Genomic DNA, 16,778 nt, shown 5'->3' with positions numbered 1-16,778 from the left:
ATAAAAAAATTAAAAGAACCATAAAAATGAAAATGTCTTTGTGAAACCCATCACTAAACAATGAGCATATGCTAAAAATAAAAGTAGATAAAATTTTAAGAAAATATTAAATGCCTTTTACATCAGATTTGAAGATAAATGTACCCTTTTTCACAAGTATTTTAATCTTACTACAAACTACTGGGACTCATTAAAATACCTGAGCTGCTATAAAAGAGAACTGTATCTGCATGTTTTTATTATGGCACACTTTGTCTATAGTTGAATGATATACTCATAAAAATGGGGTGTTACTGTGGATAGTATATGCCACATAACATTTGTTACTTCCTATTTCCATAATGTACTTACAATCAGTTTGAAAAAAAAAAAAAAAAAAAAAAAAAAAAAAACAAAGACTAAATCCAGTAGATATCAGTCCAAGCTCAACTGGTCATGCAGCTTTTGGACTGGTGATATGCAGTTCATCATGGTTGAAGGGAAAGTTGGGATACCAAAGAGAGAAAAAGAGGAAAAAGATGTGTTTCAACCATTCCTTTCAAAGTCTTGTCCCCACTAAAACCCACCTCTACAAGTTCCTACCTCCTGTCAAAGGCATCACATTGTAACCTAAGTCTCTCAAATATGGGAATTTAAGGGACACACACACACATGCATTATGAGAACACACATAAATCACATTTGTAATTTTCATACAGAACCCACCTAAGGTACTTAACAGTTTAAAATGTTCTAAGAAAAGCATTACTTTAAATGTCAAATTAATTTATTTTAGATGGTAATGAGTTTAGAATGAGTGGTTTAGTCATCTTTATTAAAGATTATATGCCCACATACGGGATAATTTTTAAAAGATGAGGGGCAGACCCTAAGCACATTTTCTAACGGAGGTGGAGTGGGCATCTGGAAAAAGAACTCTTTGAACAAAACTTGTTCACGTTTGATGTAATTAACCTCCATGTGTCATCTGCAATATTAATGTGATGGGATTATTATTCTGTTCTAATGTGTCTGGATTTCTATTAATATCTCCCACACTAAATAAATAAAAAGTGGTTGTGTAAAATGACAGGGTTGTTTTTTCTTTTTTTTTTTAACTCTCCAGTATGGACTTTTTCCCAATCTGTGGGTTTGTTAAATGCAAACTTAGATAAATGCTAGTTCATGACATGTTTTGAACCTTAATAATACTAAAAGGCCATCACTTTATTAAATGACTTTAAAAAATGATCTGCAATTAAAAGGTGAATTCTTGTTCTTTACGGTATGCAAGCTGTTCTATTAGTTTAAAATAAATTTTGTGAGGCAAGCTGTATTGACCACATACTTAGTTTAAACAGAATTAAGATATCTATGGATTACCTGGATAAGTGATGTTTTTTAATGGCTCAATGAAGAAAGTTCTAAGCTGAGTTTGAGTCATATTTATACCCTGTTTGTGTGCTTTTATTCAGGGCAATCTTTTCCAGTATTAATAAAGTGGTTGTTGTACTTAGCTAAAACTCCTTGGGCATTTTATTGTGCTTCAAATAGGTGAATTAGTTATTCATGCTAATTTATGTCTATACCCCCTCATTCTGGGTTAGTCTATAATGTTCATGTATTTCAGACACTACACTTAAGTGTTCGATCTCTCTACAGGATGTGGAAATTAATTAATCAAAGTAAATGTTTCTTAACTTCAATGTCTGACAGTAATGAACCTATGATGAATTGTACTTCATACAGTTATTTTAATTGTAACTACTTTTTCAAATCAAGGAAAACTCAACTGTCTTCTGAATGATTTATTGTGATTTATTTATGAGAAAATATTTAAAAATTATTCTTCAAGGATTACAAATAAATATACAATGAAGATGCTTTTTTGTATTCACCCCCCTCTCTGTAGTAGATTACTAGGTTTTCTTGTTCTGAACTATAACATAGCAACTATCTATTAATACCTACCCTCTTCCAACTGATCTTTTCATACTCCTGTAACTACAATTCTGCCCTTAACTTCCGTGTGGGATGAACTTAGCAACATGGTGCTTGTCTTTCCTTTCCTAATCTATCACACTCAGCATTATATTATTCCTTGTTGTCAAATAACAGTTTTTCCCCCCAGTGGAATTACATTTCTGTATTTCATATTTACCACACTTGTATCTTTAGCTATTGATAAGTTTGTAGACATTGGTTGAAAACGGTTCTTGGATATCTTGATGGCCGCTGTAATAAGCATTGTAGTGAGGACAGCTCTTCAAACATTCATACTTGCTATCCTTTGGCTATGTATGCAGAACTAGGGACAGAACATCATATCGGTATTCATATTTTTATCTTTAAAGAGATATCAACACTGTTTTACATCCAAACGGTGCAAATTAAATTCCTACAAAGAGCATCTTTTTATCATAAGTTCCTTTGCTATACAGAAACTTAGTAGGTTGATATAAACCCATTTTTTATGGTTGCAATTGGGTTTATGCTTTTGATATCTCATCAAACACTTCATTTCTTGAAATTACTTAGAAATCCTCATAAACTATATAAACTCTTAAAAATAAAATATAAAATCTCTTAAAATTATAACAAGTGCTTCATAAAAGTGCTGATATGTACTTCAATACTGTAAAACTATATTTTCCAAGAAATTCTCACCATATTTGTTACAATACAGAAAAATGCAATGAAGTAAGACTTGTGAAATTTTAAGAGTACTTTCTTTCCTGTAGATATTGCTTTCTTTATGTTTGTTTATAAGATTATTAAACCTGTGGGTGTAATGTAATGAGGCCCACAAATTCCTCTACATAGAAAACACAATTTCCTTTGTATCCTACTAGGCCTACAAATTGGTAGACTGTTGTATACATCAAAAGAATTCCTAAATTTCCTCCTAGATATAAGCATTTATCTAGTAATTAATTCATATTTTATGTGTATCCAATTCAAGAAAAAATGGAAGCTTTTTTTATAAGTTCTTGTTAAGTTCATGTTTTTCATATAGTCATTAAACATTTCTTTTTCTATACTACCTCCTTTGAAATATCTAATTTCATTTTATCACACATATTTACTGTCTCACAATACTAAGCATATCATTTAATAAAGCATATTATTATGAACATCAACTTCTACATCTACCATTTTGATATCTTGTGTGTACTTAAAGATCAAATCTTTTACTTTTATTAGAAATTTATTAAATAATTTTTGAGTTGGTAAAACTTGAATAAAAGTAGAAGACAATCTTGATGTAGACACAAAACATTTCTTTCAGGGTTGTGTGTTACCACAGGGCTACCATACCAGTTTAACTGAAGTTAGGACTGTCTTATAGTCACACAGTGCATTTGATGTTGTCAGCTTTCAACATTATCAGACTAGGGCAGGCATCCTGTGGTTATAAATAAATAATATGTACCTTAAACTGCAATGCATTGTTACCATAAGGGTTGTTCTTTCCCAGGTAAATTATAGGTGGGTCCTCTGAGTGTGTCTATAATTTGTAACTCCTCCATTTGATGTTGTTCAAATATTTGGCAATCAATACCCAAAATTGAGAGATATAAAATTTCATATTAAAAACATGTCTTAGAGATTGCATTAGTTTATTTAATCTAGTCAATCCATTAATTAGTAGGAACTTCTGCAATGTAGATTCAGAATTCAGAGGTTTAACCAACATGCTGTCCTGCCAATCAATTCATACTTCTTAAGGACTCCTAGTATAGTGGAAACTCTCACCTCTGCTTTCTACAACTGTCATCTACCAGGGTGAGCACCTACATTGGATAATTTTGATTATCAGCTTAGGATCTAGATTCACCATGGAAATAAACCACTTCATATATCTATATGAAACAATGTCTAGATTAGCTTTATTGAGTTGGGAGGACCATACTAATTGTGGACAGTACAATTATATAGGATAAAGATCCAGACTGCATACAAAAGAAAAGCAAGCTGAATACTCTCCTTCCTTACTGTGATATCATATGACCCACCACTCCAAGCCCCTACTGCCAGAAACTTGAAACATAATGGACTGTATACACAACCTGTGAACCAAATAAATCTTGTCTTCCTTAGATTTATTTGTTGATGATGTATTTAGTTATATAATACTATATTAGTTAGTAATATAATATCCCTCGATTGTTATTTTTCTGTTAATTTTCTCAGTACACAGCACAGATTTGGCAAAAATATACATTTACTGTAACTTACTTGGATTCAGATCAGTTCATATGATGATATTGCCATAGGACAGTTTATGAATGCTAAATAATATAGATCAAGGAGATCAACAGGAAAGAAAGAAGTCAAATTTTCCTTATTTGCATGTGATTTGTACATCAAAGACCGTAAAAACTCTACCCATAAACTTCTGCATCTGAAAAACACTTTCAGCAATGTAGGATATAAAATTAACTCAGAAAGATTAGTACACCTCTTATATACAAATAATAAATAGGCTAAGAAAGAAATCATGGAAAGAGTATTTTACAAAGCCTATAAATATAATAGAATGATTTTAATCAAGTAAATAAAAAACTTATAACACAAACTTTGATACATTGAAGAGAGAAATTGTAAAAGATGTCAGAATGTGGAGAGATCGCCCATGCATATGGATGGGTGAGATTAATATTATAAAAATGACCATCCTACCAAAAGCAATGTACAGATGCCATATAATCCCCAACAGAACTCCACCACATGTTTTCACAAACACATTTCAGAAATCTTAGTCTTCATATGGAAACACAAAAATTATTCTGAAGAATAAAAGAACTGCTGATAATATCACCACCCCAGGTTTCAATTTGAATTACAGATTGTCCATAATAAAAACAGAACTGAACTGGCCTAGAAACAGATATGTTTGTTGAAAGAAAATAATTGAAGACCTCATAATAATTCCACAAATCTATGGACACCTGATTTTTACAAAGAAACCAAAACTGCATACTGAAGAAAAGATAGCACCTTCAATGGTGCTAGTCAAACTGGATAATAAAACTAATAAAAGAGGAAGTATTGAATAAATGGAAAATGATTGTCACAGGAAGGACGTATTGAATAGGACCCAAATAGTATAGGCATTGAGACCAACAATTAATAAAGAAAAACTCATGCCAGGTGGTGGAGGCACATGTCTTTAATCCCAGCACTTGGGAGGCAGAGGCAGGAGGATTTCTGTGAGTTCAAGGCCAGCCTGGTTTACAGAGTGAATTCCAGGAAAGGCACAAAATACACAGAGAGATCCTGTCTCAAAAACCAAAAAAAAAAAAAAAGAAAAAGAAAAGAAAGAAAAGAAGAGAAAAAAAGGAAAACTCATAACTCATAAAGATAGATCATTTCTACATAGAAGATGACACCATCATCCGAGCAGAGAAACAGCCTTTACAGAATGGTAAAAAATTTACCTATATGACAGGGTATGTAGAATACACAAGACACTTGAAAAGGTAAGCATCTAGAAAATAAATAACCTAGTTAAAATGGGTATAGAATTAAACACAGCTGTCAAAAGAACAAACACAAATTGCCAAGGAACTATTTAAAATGTTTAAATTCAAATTATTTTGAGGTTTCACCACAGTCAGAATGGCCAAGTTTAACAAAACAAATGACAGCAAATGCTGGTGAGTAAGCGGAAGAGGGTAAGACCTCAGGCAGGAGGAAGTGCACAATAGTACAGTCACTACAGTTCCTCATAGAGCTGCAAACCGTCCCACCACAAGAGCCATTCATAGAAATTTGGGCATATGCCCAAAGGACTCTATGATACATGTTCATCTTTGTTTATTACTACTGTGTTCTTAATAACCACAATTTTGAAAGATACTGTGTATCTGCATCAAATGATGAATGCATAATGAAAATGTTACATGTATACAATGAATTAATGTTCTACTGTTAAGTAAAATAAAATTTTCAGGTAAATGGATGTTACAAGAAGCATTCATCCTGAATGAGGTAACCTGTACCCAGAAAGGCAAGCGTTGAAAATCTTCTCTTATATGTGGATGTTAGCTTTTAACACACACACACACACACACACACACATACACACATACATATACATATACATATATATATATATACACACACATATGTATGTGTATGTATGTATTGATAGATATATACATGTACAAACATGTGTGTGTGTGTGTGTGTGTGTGTGTGTGTGTGTGTATTATTCCACATATCCGTAGATGGCAGGTAGCTTGTGAGGAACTAAGTGGGAGGAAGAATCTTCCATGAAAGGGGAAATACTGTTGTTTTTTCTCAGGACTGTTTTCATCACTTACACAGTACTTAGAATTCTCTCTGCTTCCTACAGTATTTTTTTTGGGTCATTGGCCAAAGGGTACCATAGACACTACTAAACATTACAGGCTACTGACAATTCTATTGGTTACCCTCATAACTTGATGACAAAGCCCTATCATGAAAATACCATATAATTCTATCACAAAACCTGGAGAAATTGAGCTGGTACCCAACTAGAGGCTTCACCTCGCCAGACTGGCTTCCATAGTGCTGGAAAGTATTATACCGATTCCTGGAAGGGTGGGTGAAATCATCAATATCATCTAACTACAAGAGCTGTATGCTACAAAAGTGAGCTAGCTGTAATATGTACTGGGGCTACAGTGTCACACATATTGTGCAAGTAACCATCAATTCTTTTTTTATTTATATATTTAAGGTCTATTCCATGAAATGAAACATACACCTTATTCTGCTAAAGTGGCCAAAAACCTGAGACTAGATAGGTCACGGGTACTAAGGGAAACTAAACTACTATAATTCAGCTAAATGAATTCAGCAACAAAATTTATTCTAATGACATACCCCTAGATAAGTCTTTCACTCAATACTAATCAGAGAAGCCTCTTTTAATATGAAAATGAATACACAGATCCAAATTGACAATGTCCACACAGTGATACAGCTTTGGGAACTCAACTCTGAATCCAATGTCTTTATTTAGCCACTATTCTCAAGGCTAAAGAATCTATAACTAAGAAGAGGAAAAAAGAATTGTAAGAGCAAGAGGTAATGAGTGGCTCCCAGGAAACTTTTTAAGACAAAACAAAACAGACACATACGAATGTACAGGAACTGTGGCTGCGTACACAGACTGAATGAATTCAAGTCAGAAAAAATACCAGTATGGAGAGGGAAAAACAGATGAAAGTGTGGACTGGTGGCTGTGGAGCCCCCATGGGACTGAGCTAGGCCCTCTGGTTACAGAAGACAGTTGTTTGGCTGAAACTGTTTGGGGGGCACCCAGGTAGGGAGATCAGGATCTGTCCCTGGTCTGTGGGCAGGATTCTGGAACCCAATGCCTATGGTGTGATGCCTTGCACAGCCTTGGTACAGTGGGAAGGGGCTTGGACCTGCCTAGGCTCAGTGTGCTAGGCTCTGCTGACTCCCCATGGGAGACCTCGATTTGGGGGATGTGGGGATGTGGGGTAGCTTGGGAAACAGGGCTGGAGGGTGGGAGGAGGGAGGAGGGGGGATCTGTGGATAGTATGTGGAGTGAGTAGAAAATTTCTTAATAAAGAAAAAAAAGTCCTACTCCTAATCAACAAGCTATCCATAATTGATAGCTGTTGGGAGAGCTAAATTCAGTTTTTGTTTCTTTTTTTTAAATGTAGTGACACTGGATATAACTACAGTCCAGAACATTCCTCATGTCCAGAATTGATTGACTAACAGCAAAAAAAAAAAAAAAAAAAAAAAAAAAATGGACCCCATGAATTTTTGTCTTTTGTTTCTGTTTTTGTCTTCATGGTTTGGTGATTTTTTTTTTTTTGTCTTTTTAGATTTTGTTTTCTCTATTTCTCTTTGAGAGAGCGAAAGAACATAAAGTTAGGTAGATAGGTTAAAAAATAGGTAGAATCTAATAGACTGAGGGAGAAGAAAGAATATGATTGAGATATATTGTTTGAATTTTTAAATAATAATAATAATAACAACAGATTTAAAAGTGTGTCCTACATTTTTATCTCTTCCAAATCTTGAAGCTTATAAAAATGAATTAATTACATTATTCAGTCATGGTGTAGTTTGGTGAGATATATGAAAATCCCAGAATATATTTTGGACACATATTTGTTAAAATTAATTAGTGAGCCTATGTAGATGGCTTAGTAGGAAAAGGTGCCTGCTGATTAACCTGACATCCTGTGACCAACCCATTGAGCCCACAAAATGGAAAGGGAAAACCTGCAACTGCAAGTTATTCTGTGGCCTCCATTACTCGTGCATGATCACACACACACACACACACACACACACACACACACACACACACGAGCACACACACACACACACATACATGCACACATGCGTGCGCGCGCACGCACACACGCACACACAGAGAGTAAATTAGCATAATACTTAAAGAACAAAACAGTTTCTCTAATCCCCACATCTTGGAGATGAAGTCAGAAGGAATAGAAGCCCGAGGCCATCTTGCGCTATACAATGACTTCCAACTTGAGTTATGCAATGACTTCCAGACTTCCAATGTGAGACCTTGCTTAAAAAGTAAAATACAGCACAATAAAAAGTCACAATTTTATTAATAAGGGCTGATAACAAATTAATTTCATACCAATTATTTTTATATTTTTTGAAAACTTATTTTTCCCCATCAATACTTCCTATCATATTTTTGCTGTTTTAAAGGGATACTGAATAGGCTACAGCTTCTTCTTGGAGAGTCTCTTCCTTTACAGTCTCTCAGAATCACTTCTTTGATTTCCCTATCTGTGTGGACTTGTACTTAATCAGAATGATAACCAGAAAAGTGTATGATGGAAGTCTGGCCTAGTGACATACATGTTTAATCTCAGTGCTTGGGATCAAAGGCAGGCAGATCTCTGCGAGATTGAGTCCAGCCTCACCCACATAGGGAGTCCAGAGCAGCAACAGGTACTCAATGAGATTTCATCAAAAACAAAGCGTAAGATGGCAGTACAGAACCAACAGGAGTTGACTATGATGGGGTACTACTGAGGCTGCACATGATATTTGTTCACGTGTCTTTCTTTAGGAAAATATGAAATGTTTCCTACTAGTCATCACAGTACTTTTGATGAGATTATAATGCTATCTCATTTATGGCTCCATTTAACAGAAAAAAAATAGAAAAGAGAGTCTTCAGAGGCATCAGATATAAAACATTAATATTTACAAAATATAATGTTTTAAAATAACCTATCAACAGATATATATATGCACATGTGTAAATACATATACTAATATGTTTATATAATATATAATTAATGTATTAGTACATGTAATATTGTATATAGTATAATGTGAATCATACTAACATGCGAATATAAACATATGTTGTTAAATTCTTAGTGAAATTACATATAAAATAGCTACATGTTTTTTAACTTACAGTATGGTAGAAACATATTGAGTTCACTTTCAATGTAGTCATTTATATCTTTAGTGTGTTAACTATGTTTGCTATGATTGATGAAATTTTCCCAGAAAACATTATATTTTCCTCATTATATACAGAATACATATTTTAAAGTTTCCATAATTTCAACTGAAAAAATTAATTTTTAAAATGAGATAATGTGAACAAAGACATTTTAAGTTTTACATGGTCATGTAAAAACGAAATTAAGCATATAATCTCTAAATTAATGATTTATAAATTTGATTTGTTTTCTATTTTGGAACCAATAAAACATTACTGAAGGAATATTCTCATGTGTACTATGCAAGAATGACATTTAGAATTCTTTGAAAAGTTTTTGAAGATTTTTCTACATCTGCTCCAAAAGAGAAAATTTTGAGATTGAAATATAAATTGGATTTTATCTTAAATATATTTTTCAGTTTTCTTCTAGAGATTTAAATATAACAGTAAAATAATTTTGTAATTTATTTAAGCAACTACCAATTATATGTTGTCAGGCATGCTAATACAGTTTAATGTATGGGAAGATAATGATAATAAACAATACAATCTTTCAAGTAGAATGACCTTTAGCACAGGGAAACAAACTCTAAAGAGTAATAGCAAATTATTGTTATTCATTTCAACAGTGAACTAAATATCTTCAGAACCAATCATCTCATGTCACAGTAAGAAAATGTAACTCACACAGTTAAATTCTGTCATATATCCTAATTTTGCCAAAACATGCAAAAATGATATATAACTGTAGTTAGGTCCTGAGCCTTCCTCCTAATGTGCTAGTCACAGGGTGAGGTCTAATTCACAACCTTAAGAATTCAAGCACACCTGTTCTGTTGCTCTGGTCCCTGTGTCCTAAGGATGGAAAAGAAATTTGTCAACAAATGTACATACTGTCTTTGCTACTCGAAACAAACAACACTGGTCCAGGCAAGACACTGGCTTTATGCCGTGGGCAGGCTTCCCATTTTTCTGGGAGTAGTAATAAAATAAGGGTTCTCTCTCTGTCCTGTCATGCCCTGCTGCTTCCAGCTTCCAGAGTACCCTGTTATTCTATCTATGGTGACCATCTTCAGGATACTTTCAATTTTAACTTTCTTTCTTGATTAAGCTATCACATTAGTCATTAATAATTTTGATTAATAAATATGAACAAATAATATTTTTCTCCTGAGAAATTGGTTGTCCATTAAAATACCCAACAACTCGTTCAGAATTTTTCTTCTGAAGGAAAACTTCTTTCCCTTTCAGGACCCATCATGTTGTCTTTGATGTAATAATCTATCTCCACGTTATTCTCAACCTCAGGACCTAGTCACAACCTCTTGGTTATGAGGTCCTGTCTCTTTCCAACTGAGATTATTTTCATGTATGTGGTATTGTTACTATATAATTACTATTTGTTTCCAACAAGACAGAGTTTTGAAAAATTTTTCATTGTTTCCAACTTAGTGTGTCATTATATGACTCACTTTGTAGCTCAAGTTGACAAATTATTTTAGGGTGAAACCTTAGAGCTAAAGTCCTGGATTCTGGATCGGGAAGGATACCAAAATGTCATTATTTCTAAATCTCAATTTAATAATACATTAGGGATGTACTCTTTCCAAAATTCACTTAAAAGTTTTTGGGTTTTATTTGTGCATGGGCTTTGTTTTTTGTTGTTTTTTTTTTTTTAAAGTGGAGTGTAATTTCAATAACATGTTACATACAAGTGTTTCTAGCAAAAAGAAAATAATTAATAAAGAGTTTGGTTTAGAATGAAATCAAAGGATCCATAACTTTGCTCTCAGATAATTGGAGACTATTTCATATTGCTCTGTATCTTTTTGTGAAATATAATAACAATGACATTAAAGTGAGCCATCATATATTCAATACCCAAGTAGAAAGGGCCAAAAGATAATAAAAATTGCTTCTTGTAAAATTATTATTTTTTGGTTGATGTCTGAAATAGAAATGCAAGCATTATGGCTAACTGGGGCAGTAAGTGTGAAATGCATTCCTGGTAGAACACACTTAAGAGACTACTCAGATCAATTATAAGATTTTCCACCTTCTATCAGCCACAGGATATAGAATCCATTTGTAAAGCGTTGCTAAGAGCCTCTCCTTCCTGATGTAAAATGTATTTGTGGTTAGTGTAAAATCTCAAAATAAGATTATGAAGTTAATAAATCAATTTGAGGATGATATTCTTATTAATGGCATATATATTTTGATGAACAAACAACAGATTTTTCCAAAGAAAATAAAGGCATTCTTTTCAAAAAGTTGGGCAACTTATTAAGTAATATATTTGAACCATTTAAAAATTTAATTTGTCATGAATAAATTAGAAGTTATAGATCAAATATCAATATTCACACAGAAGGGTATAGTTTTGCTAAACTCTATGCATATACATATATATATATGATCAAAAAAGTAAGTTCATTCACAAGTTTAATTAAAAGAGTGTATCAAATATAGTAATATCTTAGCAATTCCAATATTTACATCCTATATTGAAATTGAACAATGGTCAAAAATCAGATCTTTCTCATGTAAACTTCAATAAGGCTTTGCACTACTTTTAATGTGTCTAATACAGTAATTTTTCTGAAGGATGTTTCCCTGCCCATGTTACTGACAGGGCCATTTGAGCTGACTCTTAAGAAGGGAGTAGTATCTGTATCAGAAAGATTCTGGATAGAATAAAAACTTAAACACTTTAAATAATTATCACATATAACCTTCCATACAATTTGTAATGATATCTCTCCACCTAGGAACTATGACTCTGATCCCATTATTTAAACCAGTAATCAGAGTCCTACAGTGTTTGATTCTTGTATTTATGAGTAATACCTATGAAGAAGGGACGGGGATTCATCACCAATGACATCAATGCCTAATCATATTTAAACTTGCTACCTACCCATCCCTTTCCAAAAGTTGAAAATGTAAAATCATTTAGGAAATGTGTGTGGGGTATATCTGGCTTATTTTTTATGACTTTTCTTTTAAATTATAATCTCCATTTGTTGAATTTAAGTCCTCAGAAGATAATACTTGGGAATAAAATAGATATAGTTAGACTGTCCCAGAAATACCTGAAAGAATATTAATGCAAATGAGAATAAATAAGATTAAACAGAGCAATAAGGAACATGGGTCTTTTTTTTTAAGATGAAATAAAACTTTTTCTACCCCAAGTTTCTTTGGGACATTGTTTTATTACATCAACAGAACCTAAACCAGAGTAGATTCCTTCATATTTCTGTCCATCTAGTCCATTGCTTTTATTTGAGGGTACTAAAACTACAAGATAGATGTTTCATTACTTTAAATATGAAAAGACACCCAGAAAACAAAACAAAACAAAAAGCCCCACAAAACTTTTAAACTGATATAAGAGGAAACATGCTCTCTAAAAATTGGTCCTCAGCAGTTTTTCAGTACATTTCTTCATAGTTATGATAGGTGGCTAAGTAACACTTGCCAAGTATACTGTATAAATTATGTCACCAAGAAGGCCTGTTGGGCACCGACGATGTGATAAATAAGTCTGGCATTGAGCACTGGCTGAAGAAAACATGAGGAATCGGGTCTGCAGATCCTTCCAGAGTCACGGGGAAGGATAGCAGAGAGAAGTTCATAATATTGCTCTAGTACTTCCTTGGTAGCAGTTAAAAGCACATGTCACCATTACAAAAGGAATTGTGATTCTGCCAAGCTTATAATGTTGAGAGGAACCAGATAGCTAAACTGGAAAGGAAAACGTCCAAATGAGATTTTCCTATGTGGGGGCTGGAGAAGTTTCTCGGCAGTAAATACTTGGTGCTCTTTCAGAGAATCCAAGTTCAGTTCCCGGCAATCATACCAAACAATTCACAACCACCTCTCATTGCAGCTCCACGGAATCCAACATTCTCTTCTGGCCTTCTGATGTAGCAGTATGACATATTCACACAGGTGTGTATACATATTCATACACATATACATTATTAAAACTAAATATTTCTGTTTTTTAATAAAAGAAAACATTTAAATGGGAACTTGTTAACAGTTTCAGAGGTTTATTCCATTGTTTTTATTTTTTTTTTATTTATTTTTTTTTATGTCCCAACCACAATTTCCCCTCCTTTCCTCCATTCTCTCCCCACAACTCCCTTTTGCCCTGCCCCATCCCGTCCTCCTCTGTTTCTGTTGAAAAAGAGGCAGGCCTCCCATGGGTGTCCACAAAGTATGGCATATCAAGTTGCTGTAGGACTAAGCACCTCCCTTGTATTCAGGCTGATCAAGGCAACACAATATGAAGAATAGAATCTCAAGAGTCAGCCAAAGCATTAGGAACAACCCTTCCTCCCACTGTTAGGAGTGCCACAAGTAGACCAAGCTACACCACTGTCACAGATATGTGGAGGGCCTAAGTCAGTCCCAGGAAGGCTCCCTGGTTGTAGGTTCATACTCTGTGTGCTCCTATGAGCCAGGTCAGTTGTTTCTGTGGGTTTTCCTGTGATGTCCTTGACCCCTCTGACTCCTGCAATCCTCCCGCCCTCTCTTCAGCTAAGCCTAATATTTGGCTGTGGGTCTCTGCATCTGTTTCCCTCAGTTACTGAATGAAGGCTCTCTGATAAAAATTGGAAAATTGGGCGGGGGGGGGTGGGGGTGGTGGTGATAGTGGTGGTGGTGGTGGGGGGGTGGTGACCTATTAGAATCACTCTTAGATTCTTAATTTTAAAACTCTAGTCTAGCTTTACTGGCTTTCATTACTACTAATTACTCAAGTTTTTGGAAATATTTTTTTACTTGTTGATTCAGACCAGGTAGACAACAGCAACAGCAAGGCATGAGCAGTTCAGTGAAAGAGACAACAGTTTATTAAAAGGTAAATATTATAGATGCAGTTTTTTTTTTTTTTTTTGGTTTTTCGAGACAGGGTTTCTCTGTGTAGCTTTGCGCCTTTCCTGGAGCTCACTTGGTAGCCCAGGTTGGCCTCGAACTCACAGAGATCCGCCTGGCTCTGCCTCCCGAGTGCTGGGATTAAAGGCGTGCGCCACCAACGCCCGGCTCATAGATGCAGTTTTGAGTCTCTGCAAATTCACATACTGCATCCTGGTGTTCAATATGATAGTATTTGGAGATTCGGTTTTCTGGCAGTAACTACCATTAATTAAGTTTAAAAGGTGGAGCCAATGTATAATAGCATTAGTGGCTTAATACAAAGAGGGATAGGAATCCTCTCCTGTCACCATTCATACTCATGGGAAAAAAAGTCATGTGAGGAAATAGCAAGAAGTTAGAGGAAAGCCTTAAGGAGAATACTATCATGCTCACATACCTTGATATTCAGTGAGAAAATAGATTGCTATTGTTTAATCCACTGAATCTATGAGATCTTGGGGTTTTGTTTGTTTGCTTGTTTGCTTTTTGTTGTTTTTGTTTTTTGTTTCTTTTTTTTTTTTTGGTTTTTCTTTTTTTTTTTTTAAGTAAATTTATTTTACAACATCATTTAGTTCAACATAATAGCCACAGAATCCCCTGTTCTCCCACTCTCGCCCCCCCTCCCCCTCCTCCCACCCCACCCCCCATTCCCACCTCCTCCAGATCAAGGTCTCCCCCGAGGACCGGGATCGACCTGGTAGACTCAGTCCAGCCAGGACCAGTCCCCCCCTCCCAGACCGAGCCAAGTGTTCCTGCATAGGTCCCAGGATTCAAACAGCCAACTCATGCAGCAAGCCCAGGACCCGGCACCAACACACAGCTGCCTCCCAAACAGATCAAGCCAAATGACTGTCTCACCCATTCAGGGGGCCTGATCCAGTTGGGGCCCCTCAGCCTTTGGTTCATAGATCCTGTGCTTCCATTCATTTGGTTATTTGTCCCTGTGCTTTATCCAACCCTGGCTTCAACAATTCTCGCTCATATAAACCCTCTTCTTTCTCACTAATTAGACTCCCAGTGCTCCACCAGGGGCCCAGCCGTGGATGTCTGCATCCAGATTCCTCAGACCTTCCTTGGATGGGGTTTATGGCACAACTAACAGGGTGTCTGGCCATCCCATCACCGGGGTAGGTCAGTTCCTGCCGTCTCTCGTCCATTGCCAGCAGTCTTTTGTGGGGGTATCTTTGTGGATCTCCGTGGGCCTCCCTAGCTCTCTGCTTCCTCCCCTTCTCATGTGGTCTTCATTTACCATGGTCTCCTATTCATTGTTCTCCCTCTCTTTTCTTGATCCAGCTAGGATCTCCCACTCCCTTTCCCTCGATCGTCGCTCTTCATTGTTCCCACTCATGACCAGGCTGTTCATGTAGATCTCATCCATTTCTCCGTGTCTTTTTTTGGGTCCCGTTTTCCAGGTAGCCTCACTGGTGATGTGAGTAGCAGTCCAGTCATCCTTGTTCCACATCTAGCATCTTCCTATGAGTGAGTAAATACCATATTTGTCTTTCTGAGTCTGGGTCACCTCACTCAGGATGATTTTTTCTAGATCGATCCATTTGTCTGCAAACCGTATGATGTCATTGTTTTTCTCTGCTGAGTAGTATTCCATTGTGTATATGTGCCACAATTTATTTATCCATTCTTCAGTTGAAGGGCATCTAGGTTGTTTCCAGGATTTGGCTATTACAAACAATGCTGATATGAACATAGCTGAGCAAGTGCTCTTGTGGTATGATTGAGCATTTCTTGGGTATATGCCCAAAAGTGGTATAGCTGGATCTTGGGGGAGATTGATTCCCAATTTTCTAAGAAAGCGCCATATTTTTTTTGGTTTTTCAAGACAGGATTTCTCTGTGTAGCTTTGTGTTTTCCTGGAACTCATTCTGTAGCCCAGGTGGGCCTCAAACTCACAGAGATCTGCCTGCCTCTGCCTCCCAAGTACTGGGATTAAAAGCACGTGCCAGCACCACCCTGCTTATAAATAGCCTCATTCATTATTCTTAGGAATTGCTATAGGGTGCATAATGTGCTTCCTTAAGTTTATAAAATAAAATATTATTTCTACTAACCAGATGTATTGTGTTATAGTCTGTCAGGATTTGTTATTACATCTGCATGAAATAATTATCTTTTACAAATTATAAGAAATTCATTCATCTGTAATAAAGCTGTTACAAATTTCTGCTTATATATGAAATATATTTTTGTTTGTAGATTAGATTCAAGCATCTATGTCTCTCAAGCTGCTTTCTTAGAGAATTTAGGCTTTTTTGTTTATAATCTGAGTTTTCTTTGAAGTTAATTTTTATGTACTGTTTAGATCTTACCTAACAGCTAAATAAACAATAAAACTCTAGTAATTAGAGGGTTTTCTTATTTTTCTTCATGAATAGAT

Source organism: Peromyscus leucopus, chromosome 13 (assembly GCF_004664715.2).
Source record: "Peromyscus leucopus breed LL Stock chromosome 13, UCI_PerLeu_2.1, whole genome shotgun sequence".
Taxonomy (NCBI): Eukaryota; Metazoa; Chordata; class Mammalia; order Rodentia; family Cricetidae; genus Peromyscus; species Peromyscus leucopus.
This window is presented reverse-complemented; position numbering follows the sequence as displayed.